Source organism: Macrobrachium rosenbergii, chromosome 16 (genome assembly GCF_040412425.1).
Source record: "Macrobrachium rosenbergii isolate ZJJX-2024 chromosome 16, ASM4041242v1, whole genome shotgun sequence".
In the NCBI taxonomy this organism is placed as follows: domain Eukaryota; kingdom Metazoa; phylum Arthropoda; class Malacostraca; order Decapoda; family Palaemonidae; genus Macrobrachium; species Macrobrachium rosenbergii.
The window spans coordinates 7,750,310-7,767,124 of record NC_089756.1 but is presented as its reverse complement, the minus strand read 5'-3'; positions in this window follow the sequence as shown (position 1 = coordinate 7,767,124).

Here is a 16,815-nt window from a genome sequence, read left to right as displayed (position 1 = left end):
TAGAAATAATTCACAAAGAGCATGGGTAAAACTATAAAAGCTATAAAAATGACGGTCAAAAATCTTATACACTTTGAGATAATGTCTTTTTTTGCCAGAAACTGGTGACCTTCGGAAAAAATCGAATGGAATCATTACAAAAATGTACTGTCTCAATATGTGTCACAAGGCCTTTTGCTTCCAAAAAACCTTTTGGGATAATTACAAATATGTACTGTGAATTTATCCCCCAAGTCCTTTTGCTTCCAAAAAAACCATTTGAAATCATTACAAAAATGTACTGTCTCAATTTATCTCCCAAGTCCTTTGGCTTTCAAAAAACCTTTTGGAATCAATACAAAACTGTACTCTCTCAATTTATCCCCCTAGGCCTTTTGCTTCCGAAAAACAAATTTTTTTTTGGAATCATTACAAAATGTACTGTTTCAGTTTATGACCCAAGTCCTTTTGCTTCCAAAAATACTTTGGAATCATTAAAAAAATTTAGTCTCAATTTATCCCAGGTCCTTTTGTTTCTAAATATCCTTTTGGAATCATTACAAAAATGTACTGTCCCAATTTATCCTCCAAGTCCTTTTGCTTCCAAGAAACCTTTTGGAACCATTACAAAAATGTACTGTCTCGATTTATCCTCCGAGTCCTTCTGCCTCCAAAAAAACTTTTGGAATCATTACAAAAATGTACTGTCCCAATTTACCCTCCAAGTCCTTTTGCTTCCAAAAACTTTCTGGAATCATTACAAAAATGTACTGTCTCATTTATCCCCCAAGTCATTTTGCTTCCAAAAAAACCTTTTGGAATCATTACAAAAATGTACTGTCTCAATTTATCCCAATTCCTTTTGCCTCAAAGAAAAAAAGCTTTTGGAATCATTACTAAAATGTACTGTTTCCTATTTATTCTCCAGGTCCTTTTGCTTCCAAAATACTTTCTTGAATCATTACAAAAATGTACTGTCTCATTTATCCACAAGTAATTTTGCTTCCAAAAACACTTTGAAATCATTACAAAGATGTACTGTCTCTATTTATCAAATTCCTTTTGTTTCCAAAAAACCTTTTGGAATCATTACAAAAAAATTTATCCCCGAAGTCCTTTTGCCTCCAAAAATTCTTTTGGAATCATTACTAAAAAGTAGTCTCAATTTATCCCAAGCCCTTTTTCTTCAAGAATTCCTTTTGGAATCGTTACACAAATGTACTGTTCCAATTTGTCGCGAAGTCATTTTGCTTCCAAAAAATTTTTGGGAATCATTACAAAAATGTACTGTCTCAATTTATTCCCCAAATCCTTTGCTTCTACAAAACCTTTTGAAATCATTACAGAAATGTACTCTCAAATTATCCCCAAGTCCTTTTGCTTACAGAAAAACCTTTTGGAATCATTACAAAAATGTACCATCTCAATTTATCCCAAGTCCTTTTCCTTCAAAAAATTCTTTTGGAATTGTTACAAAAATGTATTGTCTCTATTTATCCCAAGTCCGTTTGCCTCAAGAATCCCTTTTGGAATCATTACAAAAATATACTGTTCCAATTTATCCCCAAGTCATTTTGCTTCCAAAAACCCTTTTGGAATCATTGCAAAAATGTACTGTCTCAATTTATCCCCCAATTTATTTTGGTTCCAAACAACCTTTTGGAATCATTACAAAAATGTATTGTCTCAGTATATCCCCCAAAATCCTTTGCTTCCAAAAAACCTTTTGGAATTATTAAAAAATGTACTCTCCCGGTTTATCCCCAAGTTTTTTTTCCAAAAATCCTTTTGGAATCATTACAAAAATGTAGTGCTAATTTATCCCAAAAGTCTTTTTTCTTGCAAAAAAAAAACACTTAGAATCATTACAAAAATGTAATGTCTCAATTTATCCCCCAAGTCCTTTTGCTTCCCAAAAAACTTTTAGAATCATTACAAAATTGTACTATTCCACTTTATCTTTATCCCCGAAGTCCTTTTGCTCCCAAAAAACCTTTTGGAATCGTTACAAAAATGTGCTGTCTCAATTTACCCCCAAGTCCTTTTACTTCCAAAAACCTTTGGAATCATTACAAAAGTATACTGTCTCAGTTTAACCGCCAAGTCCCTTTGCTTCAAAAAAACCTTTTAGAATTATTACAAAAATGTACTCTCAATTTATCCCAAGACCTTTTGCTCTCTAAAAACCATTTGGATTCATTACAAAAATGTACTGTATCAATTTTCCCAAGTCCTTTTCATTTAAGAATTCTTTTTGGAATCCTTACAAAAATTTACTGTTCCTATTTATCCCCAAGTCATTTTGCTTCTAAAAAACGTTTGGAATCATTGCAAAAATGTGCTGTCTCAATTCATCCCCTAGGTCCTTTTGCTTCTAAAAAAAAAAAAATTTGGAATCATCACAAAAATGTACTTTCAATTATTCCCAAGTCCTTTTGCTTCCAAAAAACCTTTCGGGGTCCATAGGAAAATGTACTGTCTCAATTTATGGACCAAGTCCTTTTGCTTCCAAAAAATAAGACGTTTGGAATCGTTACAAAAATCTACTGTCTCAATTTATCCCCTAAGTCCTTTTGCTTCCAAAAAACCTTTTGGAATCTTTACAAAAATGTACTGTTTCAATTTATCCCACAAGTTCTTTGCCTTCCAAAAAACCTTTTGGAATCATTACAAAAATGTACTGTCTCAATTTATCCCCCAAGTCTTTTTGCTTCCAAAAAAACCATTTGAAATCATTACAAAAATGTACTGTCTCAATTTATCCCCGAAGTCCTTTGGCTTCCAAAAGACCTTTTGGAATCAGCACAAAAATGTACTCTCGCAGTTTATCCCCCAAGGCATTTTGCTTCAAAAAAACTTTTGGAATCATTATGAAAATGTACTCTCAATTTGTCCACCAAGTCCTTTTGCTTCCAAAAAACCCTTTGGAATCATTACAATAATGTACTGTGTCAATTTAGCCCATAAGTCCTTTCACTTCCAAAATGCCTTTTGGAATCATTTCAAGAAGGCACTGTCATTTATCCGCCAAGTCCTTTTGCTTCCATAAAACCATTTGGAATCATTACAAAAATATACTGTCTTAATTTATTCCGTAAGTCCTTTTGCTTCCAAAAAACATTTTCGAATCATTACAAAATGTACTTTCTCAATTTATCCAACAATTCTTTTTTCTTCCAAAAAACCATTTGGAATCTAAAAAATATACTCTCAATTTATCACCCAGGTCCCTTTGCTTCCAAAAATTCTTTTGGAGTCATAAAAATGAACTGTTTGATTCCAAAAAACATTTAGGAATCATTATGCAAATACACTGTCTCAATTTATCCCCAAAGTCCTTTTGCTTCCAAAATACCTTTTGGATTGATTTAAAAAATGTACTGAGTCAATTTATCCCCCAAGTCCTTTTGCTTCCATAAAACCATTTGGAATCATTACAAAAATTTACTGTCTCAATTTATCCCCTAAGTCCTTTTGCTTCAAGAATTCTTTTTCGAATCATTACAAAATTGTACTGTTCCAATTTAACACCAAGTCCTTTTGCTTCAAAAAAACCTCTGGAATCATTACGAAAATGTACTCTCAATTTATCCCCCAAGTCCTTTTCCTTCCAAATACCTTTTGGAATCATTACGAAAATGTGTTGTCTTAATTTATCCCTCCAAGTTCTTCTGCTTCCAAAAAACCTTGTCGAATCATTTAAAAACGTACTGTGTCAATTAATTCCCCAAGTCCTTTTGCTTCCAAAAAGCCTTTTGGAATCATTACAAAAATGTATTGTCTAAAATTATCCTCCAGGTTCTTTTGCTTCCAAAATACCTTTTGGAATCATTAAAAAAACGTAGTCTCAATTTATCCCATGCCCTTTTTCTCCAAAAAATCCTTTTGGAGTAGGGGGATAAATACAGAATATTAAGCAAAATAATTTTAGAGTAGAAAACAAGAATACGGAATGTTAAACAATCAGACAAGCGCGTTGCTCGCAAAATAATGAATTCCGTCTTCAGGGATTAAAAAAAAAAAAACCTAAAGAATGAGGTCACAGATTCTTTCTCTCCCTCTCAGGGAGAATTTTGTTTACTTTCCCGTCGGCCGCTCGGGATTTCTGCTGACGCTGCTGATTAGGACAATTATTTTGGGGATCTCATCGTTGTCTAAACGGATTAGGCGCTTCTTCATTGATTCTCAGGTGGGAGATGCAACACCAAGTCCACTCGTCCCCCTTCGCTTCTTTCCTTCGTTGTGGTTGACACTGTGTTCTCTGTCTCTCTCTCTGTCTCTCTCTGTCTCTCTCTCTCTCTTTGAGTTTTGTTTCCTTGTACATAAAAACATATATATATATATATATATATATATATATATATATATATATATATATATATATATATATATGTGTGTGTGTGTGTGTGTGTGTGTGTGTGTGTGTGTGTATAATATTATTTATTTCCAACTGAAGTATGAGTCTATAAATACTTATGTTGAATACTTATAGTACTATGAAATTAGGTTATACATATATAATATATACATGTGCATATATATATATATATATATATATATATATATATATATATATATATATATATATTTATATACATATGTATATACATGTATATATATTATATTATTTATTTCAAACTGAAGTAAGAAATAAATATTTATATTGAATACTTATGATAAGGACTATGAAAGTAGGATAATATATATATATATATATATATATATATATATATATATATATATATATATATATATATATATATAGTGTGTGTGTGTGTGTGTGTGTGTGTGTGTGTGTGTGTGTGTGTGTGTGTGCAGTTAGCTTGCCCAGGTAATTCCTTGGGTGCAGTTGCTCTCAGGTTCCAACTTCTTTTAGACTTGTATGGCCAAGTGGGCAGCGCCCTTGCCTTCCAATTGAAAGACCTGGGTTGATCCCGATGAGTCAGATGAGTCATATATATATATATATATATATATATATATATATATATATATATATATATATATAAAATATTATTAAAATTCGTCCCTTTAGCCCATTAGCTAAGAAATCAAACTTAATGGTGGCTGGAGAAGACCCCACTGGCGGGTGGACCTATGTAGACGTCCTACCCCCATTGTATGATTTTGGGGGACAGAAAGCCCTTAGGGACCGGAGGACCAGTCAGGACAGTAATTGGGCTGCTATGCTGACCCTAGTAGCCTTAGCTATGAGACCTATTTCCCTTCGACCTTTTTGCTGGCTGTTGTTACTCCTCCAGATCGACCGATGTACTGGGGCCCCAACGCTTGAAATCGAAGGAGATCATCACGACCTGACTCACACTGCACCGGAGACTGCGAACGCATGCAGTTGGTGCAGTGTCTCCTCCTCTTTTACTGGCCAGGTGTCGGAACTTCGGCGACTGAAATTCGTCTTTTGCAAGCGAGCTCCATGCACAGATGCAATAAGAATCCTGTAATCTGGCTCTTCGAGTGGTCTGCCCCTGCCCATGTGAACCATTAGCCTTAGACGTTTAACTGCCAACTTGCTATGTGCAAGAGTCTTCTGACTATTAGCAGTCCAGGGGCGCCTGACACAATCCCCCTTTGCATTCCTGTTGCACTAAACCTGAAAGATATCAACCAGTCTGAACAGCAGTGGTTTTCATTTGTGTGTCAAACTCTTTCAGGGCTGTAGCCCTTTCAGATTTATTTATTTGCTATGCATTGCCTTGCTTTTATTACACATTGTATGTGTCTTGCTTGCTGCTCAGTCAGCCATTTCATATTAATTTCCTGATTGCTCAGTTTGTAAATATATTCAATTTAAGATTAATTGTCTGGTTTGAAAGGCCACCTTCATTTCCCTGTTTAACTAGATGTGATATCACGGTGAGCCATCTTAGTCATTACATTTATTGCTTATATTCTGAGCGCTAGGTGTTGGCCCCTAAGGCAAATGACAGTAAAAATCCAATTTCATTCTTTAAACTGGCCTCAGAATATAACAATATATACACACACACACACACACACACACACACACACACACACACACACATATATATATATATATATATATATATATATATATATATATATATATATATATATATATATATATATACATATATATACATATATATGTATATATACTGTATATATATGTATATATATTTATATTTATATACATTATGTACATATATATATATATATATATATATATATATATATATATATATATATATATATATATATATATATATATATATACACACTTGTTTTAATCAATGCATAAATTCACGAACCTTTGATGTACTAATGAATATTTCTTACGTAAATTAAAATTGATTTTGCTTTGTCCTTTGAAAAAACTTTCTGATGTGAGACACGCAACCACACCAACCTTTTTTTAGATCAGTTTTTTTGTGTGTGGAAAAAACAGTGTCAGCTGAGAGAAATTTTGCGAATGACTTTTTTTTTTTTGAGTCAGCAGTTTGCAATTATCGTTTTTTGTTTTTATTTAAACGTACTATCAGGTGAGACAAATTTTATGGATGACTTCTTTTTTTCAAATCAGCCTATTGTAATTGGTCATTTGTCTGCTTTTTTCGCGGAACTTTGCTTTCGCAGTAAAGTGTGGGGTGCTATTTTATTTAAAAAACATAATATCTGTTGAGACCAATTTGTGAAGGGCATTTTTCTTTTTTTTCAAATCAGCAAATTGCAATCACCCATTTTTCTGATTTTTTTTTTTTTTTACGCGGAACTTTACTTTTGAAATAAAGTGTGAGGTGTGAAACCGTCATTACATCTCGCGAGGTGAGAAGTTTCTCGAGTGAAGTTGGAAACTTAAATTGCTTTGCGACATTCTCGGTGGCAAAATAAAAGTTTATATAATTATTGGCAGTTAGGACGGGGGCGAGATTTGCTGTTCGTTTTATCCTCTGCCTCTTTATTTTCGGCGGAAGTCTAATCTGTAATGAAAGAGGACAGGATAATTAAATACTTCAAATTAAGTTTATGTAATTTTATATATTTTGTCTCTGAGATTTGCAATATGAGTGGCAAAGGCTGTGTGGTCTCGTGTTGTGTTACTTTGGAAATGGCTTTAAAATGAGAAAAAATATACATACATACATATATATATATATATATATATATATATATATATATATATATATATATATATATATATATATATATATATATATATATATATATATATATATATATATATATATATATATATATATAGAGAGAGAGAGAGAGAGAGAGAGAGAGAGAGAGAGAGAGAGAGAGAGAGAGAGAAAATGTAAAATCTGGCAAATATACTAGCAAAGCCTGTACTTGGAACGCAGGTCACTGGCTATTTTGCGGTTTCTCTGTTTAATTATCCTTAAGTATAACACCTGTCTGAATGAGCAAAATTAGAAGACAAAGCAAATATTAATTTTAAAATATGCCTCTATGGACTGCCATTAAAAAGTAATAGTCAAATATAACAGGATAACTTTAATTTTCCCGGATGTTTATTGGAACTTCAAGAGTTCAAGCGCATATGCAGTGCATCACTACCTTAATACTATTCTCCTTGCATTTTAATACATTTTTATCAATTTATTAATTTATTAATTATATTTTTTCTTTTTTAATATGACACCTCTTCTTTCTGTATTTCCATTTACCTCCTCTTACATCTTCCTAATGAACACCATATTCTTTGGAAGCTTGAATTTCAAGTCAGTGGCCCTGTGGCTTTGTTCCATATGATTAAGGTTCATCTTAATAATAGCAATAACAATATAGGTATTTGAGAGCTAAGAATAGTTAAATTTTAGGTAAATAAATAATTTTCTTATTACTGGTGATACTTCAGTCATTAGGTTTTCCTCGTGGTTATCGTATCTTTGATATATCCACTCACTGCCATATGGCAAAATCTCAGTTGCTCGCTTGGCGTCGACCAATATTTTCCATTGCTGATCAACTCCGAAATGTACCTGATTTCCCTGACATGTTCGCTTTTCATTGTTAATGTTTCTGTTTAATTTCCGTATAGTTTTCTATATAAATTAGCAGATAAATTAGTAGATAGATTTTCAAATAAATAAATAGATGATTTAATAAATAAATATATTAAAATAGGTATATTTCGCTAGAAAAATAAAGGAATTTATTTAAATAATACGTTCAAATAAATAAACATTTAAATAATATATTTAGATAAATAAATATATTTAAGTAAATAGCTATATTTGAATAGATATATTTAAAATAATAATTATATTTAGATAAATATATTAAAGTAAATATATTCAAATAAAAACAAAAAGTAATGAATATATTTAGATAAATGAAAAATAAATGATTTTATGACTTAATTGATAAATATATAATAAAAGTAAATAAGTAACATAGTAAATAAATAAATACATAAATAAACGAATAAATAAATAAATAAATAAACATAAAAAAGAGACTCGGAGCTTGTGTCTGGTGTTTGGTAGCTGTCTACTTATGCGGTTCTTGTTGACACATTCCTCAGTCTGTGTTCGAAAGTAATATGATAAAAAGGTTGAATATTTTAATATATTTTTTTCTTATTTTTGTTTCACAGTGTTGAATTTAAAACGTATCTTCGCTGTTACTGGAGTTCATGTTTAAAATTTGCAGATGGGAGAAAAGAAAGTCTGAATTGGCGAAAGTTTGTTAACCTGAGGAAGTTTTTCCTCACTTGTAGAAGTTCTCAAATATCCCTTGGTTCGATAAAATCAGAGACAATATGGACGGATTTCACGTGATCTTAACTTCATTTGTAACGTTAATTATTATTATTATTATTATTATTATTATTATTATTATTATTATTATTATTATTATTCAGAAGATGAACCCTATTCATATAGAACTAGCCCACTACAGGGGCCACTGACTTGAAATTCAAGCTTGCAAAGAATATATTATTATTATTATTATTATTATTATTATTATTATTATTATTATTATTATTATTATTATTATTATTATTATTATTATTATTATTCAGAAGATGACACCAATCCATATGAAACAAGCCCACCACAGGGGATGTTGAATTGAAATTAAAGCTTCCAAAGATTATTATGGTGTTCATTTGAAAGAAGTTTCAGAAAATAACAGGAAATACAGAGAGAAGAGATCAGTTATTAGAAACGAAAAATTAAATTAAAGGAATTACTAAATAAATGGATAGCAATATAAGTAAATTATTAAAATACAAGGAGAATTGTTTTAGGGAAGTTATGCGTTGCGAGTTATCTCTGGTTATTTTCAATTCCCTCATGTCGAAAATACGCAAAGTATATTATTAAAAAAGTTGTTTACTTGGCAATTTCGTGATAAACAGCGCATGCGGTGATCTTAATATTGGTGGTTTGAGTCATAGCTATGTTTGGCTCTCTTTTAAGGGGGAAACGGATATTGTAAGGCAAGATATACAAAAATTAACAAGAAATAAGCACTGCCAACATGCGAAACTGTGAACGAAGCAGCGATCAGCCTTATTTGAATAAAACCTAGGCTGAATGCAAGTTGTTTTGCGTAAGAACTTGCGAAGAGGTTCGTGTTTTTATACATTCGATATTTGGTACATGTAAATAACTATCTTGGACTTACACGGACATTTTGAACGCACAAATTTGAGCCGAAATGTAAAACGATGAAAAGATAAAGTCAGTTTGTTGTCATGATTGCCTGCTCTCTCTCTCTCTCTCTCTCTCTCTCTCTCTCTCTCTCTCTCTCTCTCTCTCTCTCTCTCTCTCTCTCTCAGGCAGAGATATATATATATATATATATATATATATATAAACATATATATATATATAGGACCAAGGGCAGAGTGAAGACGTCCATAATAACGGCATAACTTTATTTGTGCTTAGACAGTTTCAAGACATCTGTCTCATTATCAAAGCTGGAATAAGTAAAATATAAATATAAAATCAGACTCATACTTAAAATTACAATCAAAATATGTGCTATACAAAGAAAGACAAATTAAGAAGAACGTTACCAGTTGGACGAAGTACAAAAGCAGAGTGACATAAACAAAGAATTCCAGGCCGGGGTAAACTCACGTCAGGTAAAGAGTTGTTGAGGTAGTTTGGTTATTCAATCTTGGTACTAGTAGTTTAATAAAAAGTGATTCAAAGATAGGAAGCGAAGAACTGGACTTTGGACAATTATTTTAAATTCTTATAATCAATTTCAGTTTTACATCTTGGCGTGTTCTCGAATATTTGAGAACTCTGGATTAGATAATTTGACTTCCAGTTCTATAACTGACCCCTATGACAATCAATTCGCACTTCAGTAGGGCGGCGAGGCGCTCACGTATTTCTGACTACATCGGGGGCAAGCAAATAAATAGACGATACTTGATGTCATAAGAGGGCTAATTTTGTCTTTGTACTGGAATAATGATTTGATATTAAGAGGATTGACCGGAATCAATTTACAATTAATGGCAGGTGCATACTGTTGAATTAGGTTAGTTCAAAGTGTTGTAAAAGACTTATCGTGGATCACAACAAAGGTTATGCTGTTATTATGGACGTCTTCCTCTGCCCTTGGTCCTGTTTGCTCCTGGTTGATAGCAGCCACCTACTCCTCAGCTTATAGCATATATATATATATATATATATATATATATATATATATTATATATATATATATATATATATATATATATATATATGTGTGTGTGTGTGTGTGTATTTCAAAATAATATGTATATTAAGTTTTCATGATATGGTATACGCTGTTTATGAAATTACAATATATAAAAGAATGATTTTTGGATGCTTTTCTTGGCTTATGAAAGGTATAAAGGTACAGTATAATAAGCATTGATATTGCTATAGCTCATCCCTTTATAATATATATATATATATATATATATATATATATATATAGAAAGTGAGTATATATATATATATATATATATATATATATACACACACATATATATATATATATATATATATATATATATATATATATATATATATATATATATATATATATACACCATACATATATATTTGTATATACGTATGTATGTATGTATATATATTATATATATATATATATATATATATATATATATATTTATATATTTATATATACACACATACAATCTACTTAGTGTAATTTGTTTTTATTGACTTTGCTCACTCTTTTACTAAATTTAATTACGACACAAATAATTGCTATGTGCATGTTGCACAAATAGCTATTTCAACGTATAAATGGCTTATAAATTTAGTGTAGGTGATTATAATTTACGTTTATCATTTAGTGCATATTAATGATGGAGTGTGCAAAGGTCGCCGTGGACAAATTTTTATTTGCATGAATTAATTCGATACCTATAAACTTTTATATTTGATAAATATTCACGAAATATTTATACGTAAATTTGAGTTTCGTATAAACGTAGTGACATGGAAAATGATAAATATTCACGAAATATTTATACATGAATGCAAGTTCCATATTAAAATAGTGATACAAAACATAAATATTTGTGATATATTTATACGTAAATACAAGTTTTATATTAACGTAGTGACGTAAAAACGACAAATATTCACGAAATATTTATTCATATGTCTGTGTTTCATATTAACATAGTGACACAGAAAAAGATAAATATTCACGAAATATTTATATGATAATGTAAGTTTCATGTTAGCGGAGTGACATGGAAAACGATATTCACGAAATATTTATACTTAAATACAAGTTCCATATTAGCATAGTGACATAGGACATTTTAGATATTTATGATATATTTATATGTAAATCTAACTTTTCATAACAACCTAGTGACACAGAAATGATAAATATTTGTATATATTCATACGTAATCTAAATTTATATTTACATATTGCCACAAAAACGATAAATAGTCACAAAATATTAATAAAAGATAACTTAAAAACTTCATCCACAGATTTCCTAGAAGCTTTAGCCAATCTAGAATTAGCTGGGGAATGAGCTCCCGCCCCCGTCAGAAATGCTGCTATTTCGCACCGGGTTGCTATCCCATCCCCGGCCCGGGCACTTATAGTCGCTTCAAAATTTAATTCAGGAAATTGTAAATGTTGCATCGTGTACCTTGTCACAGTTGGGGGGAGCGTTTAATAAATGACTTCAAGTGAAGCTCAGGAAACGCCGTTCGTTTGGAAAGTCGCTCAGGATTTGCTGCTGCACGGGTTGACAGGAGCGCTGAAATGAGGCAGTGTCATGTGGACTTACGTGGACTTATGTGAACAGGCACATGGGAAATCACATGCACACAATACACATTGGGTTTGGCCGTTACTTGAATGGGAGACGACTAAGGAATGGCAGACTACCTTTCACTTGATCTCGTATTTTTTCTTTCTTTTCACATGGACGTTGGACAGTGCTTGCACTCAAGTTTGCGTGTGTGCGTTTGTACGTGTGCGTGCTTATAATGGTCTAGTGGTTATGATGCAGGCCTCACTAGCGATAGGAACCATGACGGATTTTTTTGGGATATGTAGGTTTAGAAACAGAGGGTTGGACTCCTTTCGAATTTTTATATATATATATATATATATATATATATATATATATATATATATATATATATATATATATATATATATATATATATATATATACACACATACATACATACATACACATACATACATACATACATATTACATACATACATATATATATATATATATATATATATATATATATATATATATATATATATATATATATATATATATATTCTCATACTGTATATACATAATACTACCACACACAATTAATAATAATATATATATATATATATACGGTATATATATATATTATTATAAATTAATTAAATTTTATTTATAATTTAATGTTTCTTGAATACTTTTATTTCGTTTAAAGTTTTGTGTTGTAAATTTAGTCCAGTAATTTCCTTGAAAGCTGATTTGGGTGTTTTTCTCCCCAACGGTTGTTGTTACATAATTGATACTCCGCCCATGAAGTTTGTTTCTTTATTTTTCATGCATCATGAGTTCGGCTGTTCGTCGCCTGTTTTTTCGGCATCTTATCCTCTGTTCCTCTGTTCTGCTGAGGTTTTTAGATCATGAGAAAGGACTCCCATTCGGCTCCATTTGAGAAGGACCTGTGATATTTCGGCAGTCTTGTAGCGACGCTCTCCTGCTTGCAGTGTCTCCGGAGTGTGACTTTTGACCTCCTTTCAACCTTCATGAGCTGGAGTTCTGGACTGAGATTTGGAGGCCAGATTGTGAGTCTCGGTACTTAGGCAGCTGGAAAGGAGAGCAGACTTTTCACGCTTGGATCCTTTGGAGGACGTCAAGTGACGGTCGTATGTATTACTGCCACGCCTATAACACTGTGTCCTTGAGTCGTGAGGAGGTTCTTCAGTGTGGAGAAACGTAAGACTCCCTTTTAATATTAACCACTTTATTTTTATTATATACGTTGTCTTCCTCGTGTAAGGAAATTTAGCCTGTTCATTGCAAGGACGTGCTGTGATCCCAGAAAGGGTTCTCTTTCAGGCAGACCAGGGACAACCTTTTGGAGGCATAGTGTTCCCCGTTGGGAATCTTTTTTTTCTTGTCGACTGTACATATTACCATATATAATCCTTCATGATAAAATGCATAAGTATGTTTAAGAAGTATTAAGATTGTTTTGAAATTATTGTTAGTAGGTTAAGATTTCCTTTTTCCCCCTTTTTGTCTACCACTATTGTGTGATTGAGAGAGAATTTGTTCTACCTTTATCTTGTCGCTTTCTCTTTGCCTTAGTGTGATAGTTAGGTAGGCGACTGCGGCTGTGTATGGGATTTTTATTGTTGATGATTGTATGTTTTCTTCCCTATTTATCCAGTTTTCAGTGAGTTTTCTAAATGTTGATCATTATTTTATATTAAATTGTTAAAACTTATTGTCGAGCATTTTGTATATCCTTTCTGAGATTATCTGAGGGGTTTGTTTGTCAGTGATCGTACTCCTTGGAATTCTTCCATTGTGGTATTGATTATAAAATCAGATCAAAAGAACCTGGTTGAACCCTGTACCACCTAGGAGTTCATAATAATTGGCGACCTTTAATCCAGGATCTGACTGACAATCTGACCTTGAGGAGTTGGTCTCAGAAAGGAATACGTGGGGGTTAGGTCACAGAGTGATTTGATCTCAGTATTTCTTGCTTTTATACCTGAAAGATGCCGTTCTTTGAAGATAGGGTAGATTTGTATGGCAGCGCAGTTCTTGGCTAAGCCAGAGTGGGAGGAAGAAATTTTTGACCTTAAGCGTGATGAACTATGGTTTTTGGCTGAGTTTCTTAAGTTAGAATTACCTACAGAAATAAGGAAGGGTCAGTTATTGCGTGAGGTACTTAGAGTAGCTAAGAGTGACAAGGGTACTTCCAAGGAAGCCGTAGTATTCGGTGAGACAGAGCGAGGTCATGACATTAGCAAAGGGGAGGCAGAGGAAATAGATGAACTAGGTAACAATGACGTGAGTGAGTTGAGGTTAAATATCCTATCACAACAAGCGAGGATTAAAGAGTTAGAATATAAAGCATTACAGTTGAAGGCAGAAGAACGCGGTAAAGAAAGAGAACATGAGATTAGGTTACAAATGATGATTAGTAATAATAGTAATAGTAATTCTAATAGGTTTGATCTAATGCATGCTTTAAAGTTAGTCCCAGTGTTCAATGAAGAGGATGTTCCTGATTTTTTCATTTCATTTGAACGTATTGCTAAGAAATTAAACTGGCCTAAGGACATGTGGACTACTATGCTCCAGTGTAAATTGAAGGGTAAGGCTCAGAGAGTTTATAATACTTTAAGTGAAGACTTAGCATCCGATTATGACACTGTAAAATCAATCATTCTTAGAGCTTATGACTTGGTCCCGGAAGCATACCGACAAAAGTTCCGAAATTTCAAGAAAGAGACCGGTATGACTTTTGTTGAATTCGCTAGGAAAAAGGAACAGTTTCTCGATGATTGGATGAAGTCAAAAGAAGCGGACTCTTTTGGTAAGTTGAAGGAGCATCTAGGTGGAGGAGTTTAAGAGAATGGTTGGTAGGGATCTTAAAATTCATCTCGATGAACTAAAGTTAGACTCATTACAGGAAATAGCGATAGCATCGGATGAGTATTCTCTTGCCCACCGGCAAGACTGTGTCAAAGAAAATAACTCTAAGAGATTTCTTCCTCGGAATAACGGATGGAGAGGAAATAACCGAAATCAGTCCGATCTCAATACCTATGTTGACAATTTGCATTTGACAGAAAAGGAATAAGGATCAAAACTGAAAGTAGGAATGGTGTAGTAACGAAACACGTAGCTTTCTGTAAATAGTAATAGAGGCAGTGGTAGTAATAAGAAAACCGCGAGGACTGATGTACTTGTCATTGGTGTAACCGTAGAGGGCATCTCAAAGTAGATTGGTTTTACAGAAGCTGAACTTCTTTGGAAAAAAATAGAGAACCAGTAGCTTTAGTTTCTGCGGAAGTGCCGCGTAAGGATGAATCAAAATGACTAGGGTTTCAAAGGTACATATCGAGAGGGACAATTTATACTGACGATACTAAACAAGTTGGAAGAAGTGTGAATATCTTAAGGGACACAGGAGCAGCGCAGTCGTTAGTCTTAAGGAGGTCTGTTCCTGATAATTTTGTATTCATGAATGACAATTTTGTTTTACTAGGGGGATTTCCAAACACTGTGGCGTCGTATCCCTTAGAGAAACTTTATTTGGAGACTGACTATTTTCAGGGAAGTGCAAATTTTGCTGTAGTGGATTCTCTACCAGTACCTAACATTGATATTTTGTTTGCAAATGATTTGGCGGTAAGCACCGAGTGTGACATATTTCCTATTTTGACTATGGTTGATCTGGTTAACATCAGAAAGCTAAAATGATTTTTTGAATCCTATTTTTGTTATGACACGGTCTCGAGCTAGAGAGGTTGATCTCTCAGATGTGGAACTCGATTCTGAGGTTATAGATAAACAAGTGTCGGACTTTGAGACGATAGTTAGTAGTGATGATGATATTAATTTTCAGGGCATCGACTGGGATGCGAAAGCTTTTAAGGAAGCACAGCAGAATGAGTTTAGGGTGTTAGAAATTAATGATTGTAAAGTGATGCCCTAAACCTGTTTTTTGAAGGAGAATGGTTTAATCTACAGGGCTAGTAGGTCACTAAATGTACCCGCTGATCAGGTAGAAGTAGTGAGGCAGTTAGTAATACCAGAAAAATATAGAAGTAGGTTATTGTACCTTAGTCATGAACATAATCTTGCAGGGCATTTTGGGGTACGGAAGACTTTCCAGAAGTTGGCGCAACATTTTTCTGGCCCCAGATGCGTCAGATATTAAAAGGCATGCTCGTGTATGTGCCAGCTCGTGGGGAAGCCAAATCAGAAAATCCCTAAGGCACCACTTATCCCAGTGCCTTCAGTCGGAGAGCCTTTCGGGGAGATAGTGATAGATGTAGTGGGCCCACTTCCGCGGACGCGTGGAGGAAATGAATATCTGTTGACGATGGTTGATAGGGTGACTCGTTTGAGGCAATCCTCTAAGAAGTATATGAGGAGAAGACAGAGGCTTTGGTTAGTTTCTTCACGAAATTGGCATTCTAAGACACTAGTGTCTGATTGTGGCACAAATTTACATGAGCAGGTTAGAAAGAAAAATGTCTGAGTTAGGGGTTCACCATGTAACCTCATCTCCCCATCACCCAGAGAGCCAAGGGCAGGTGGAACGAGCCACCAAACGCTTAAATCG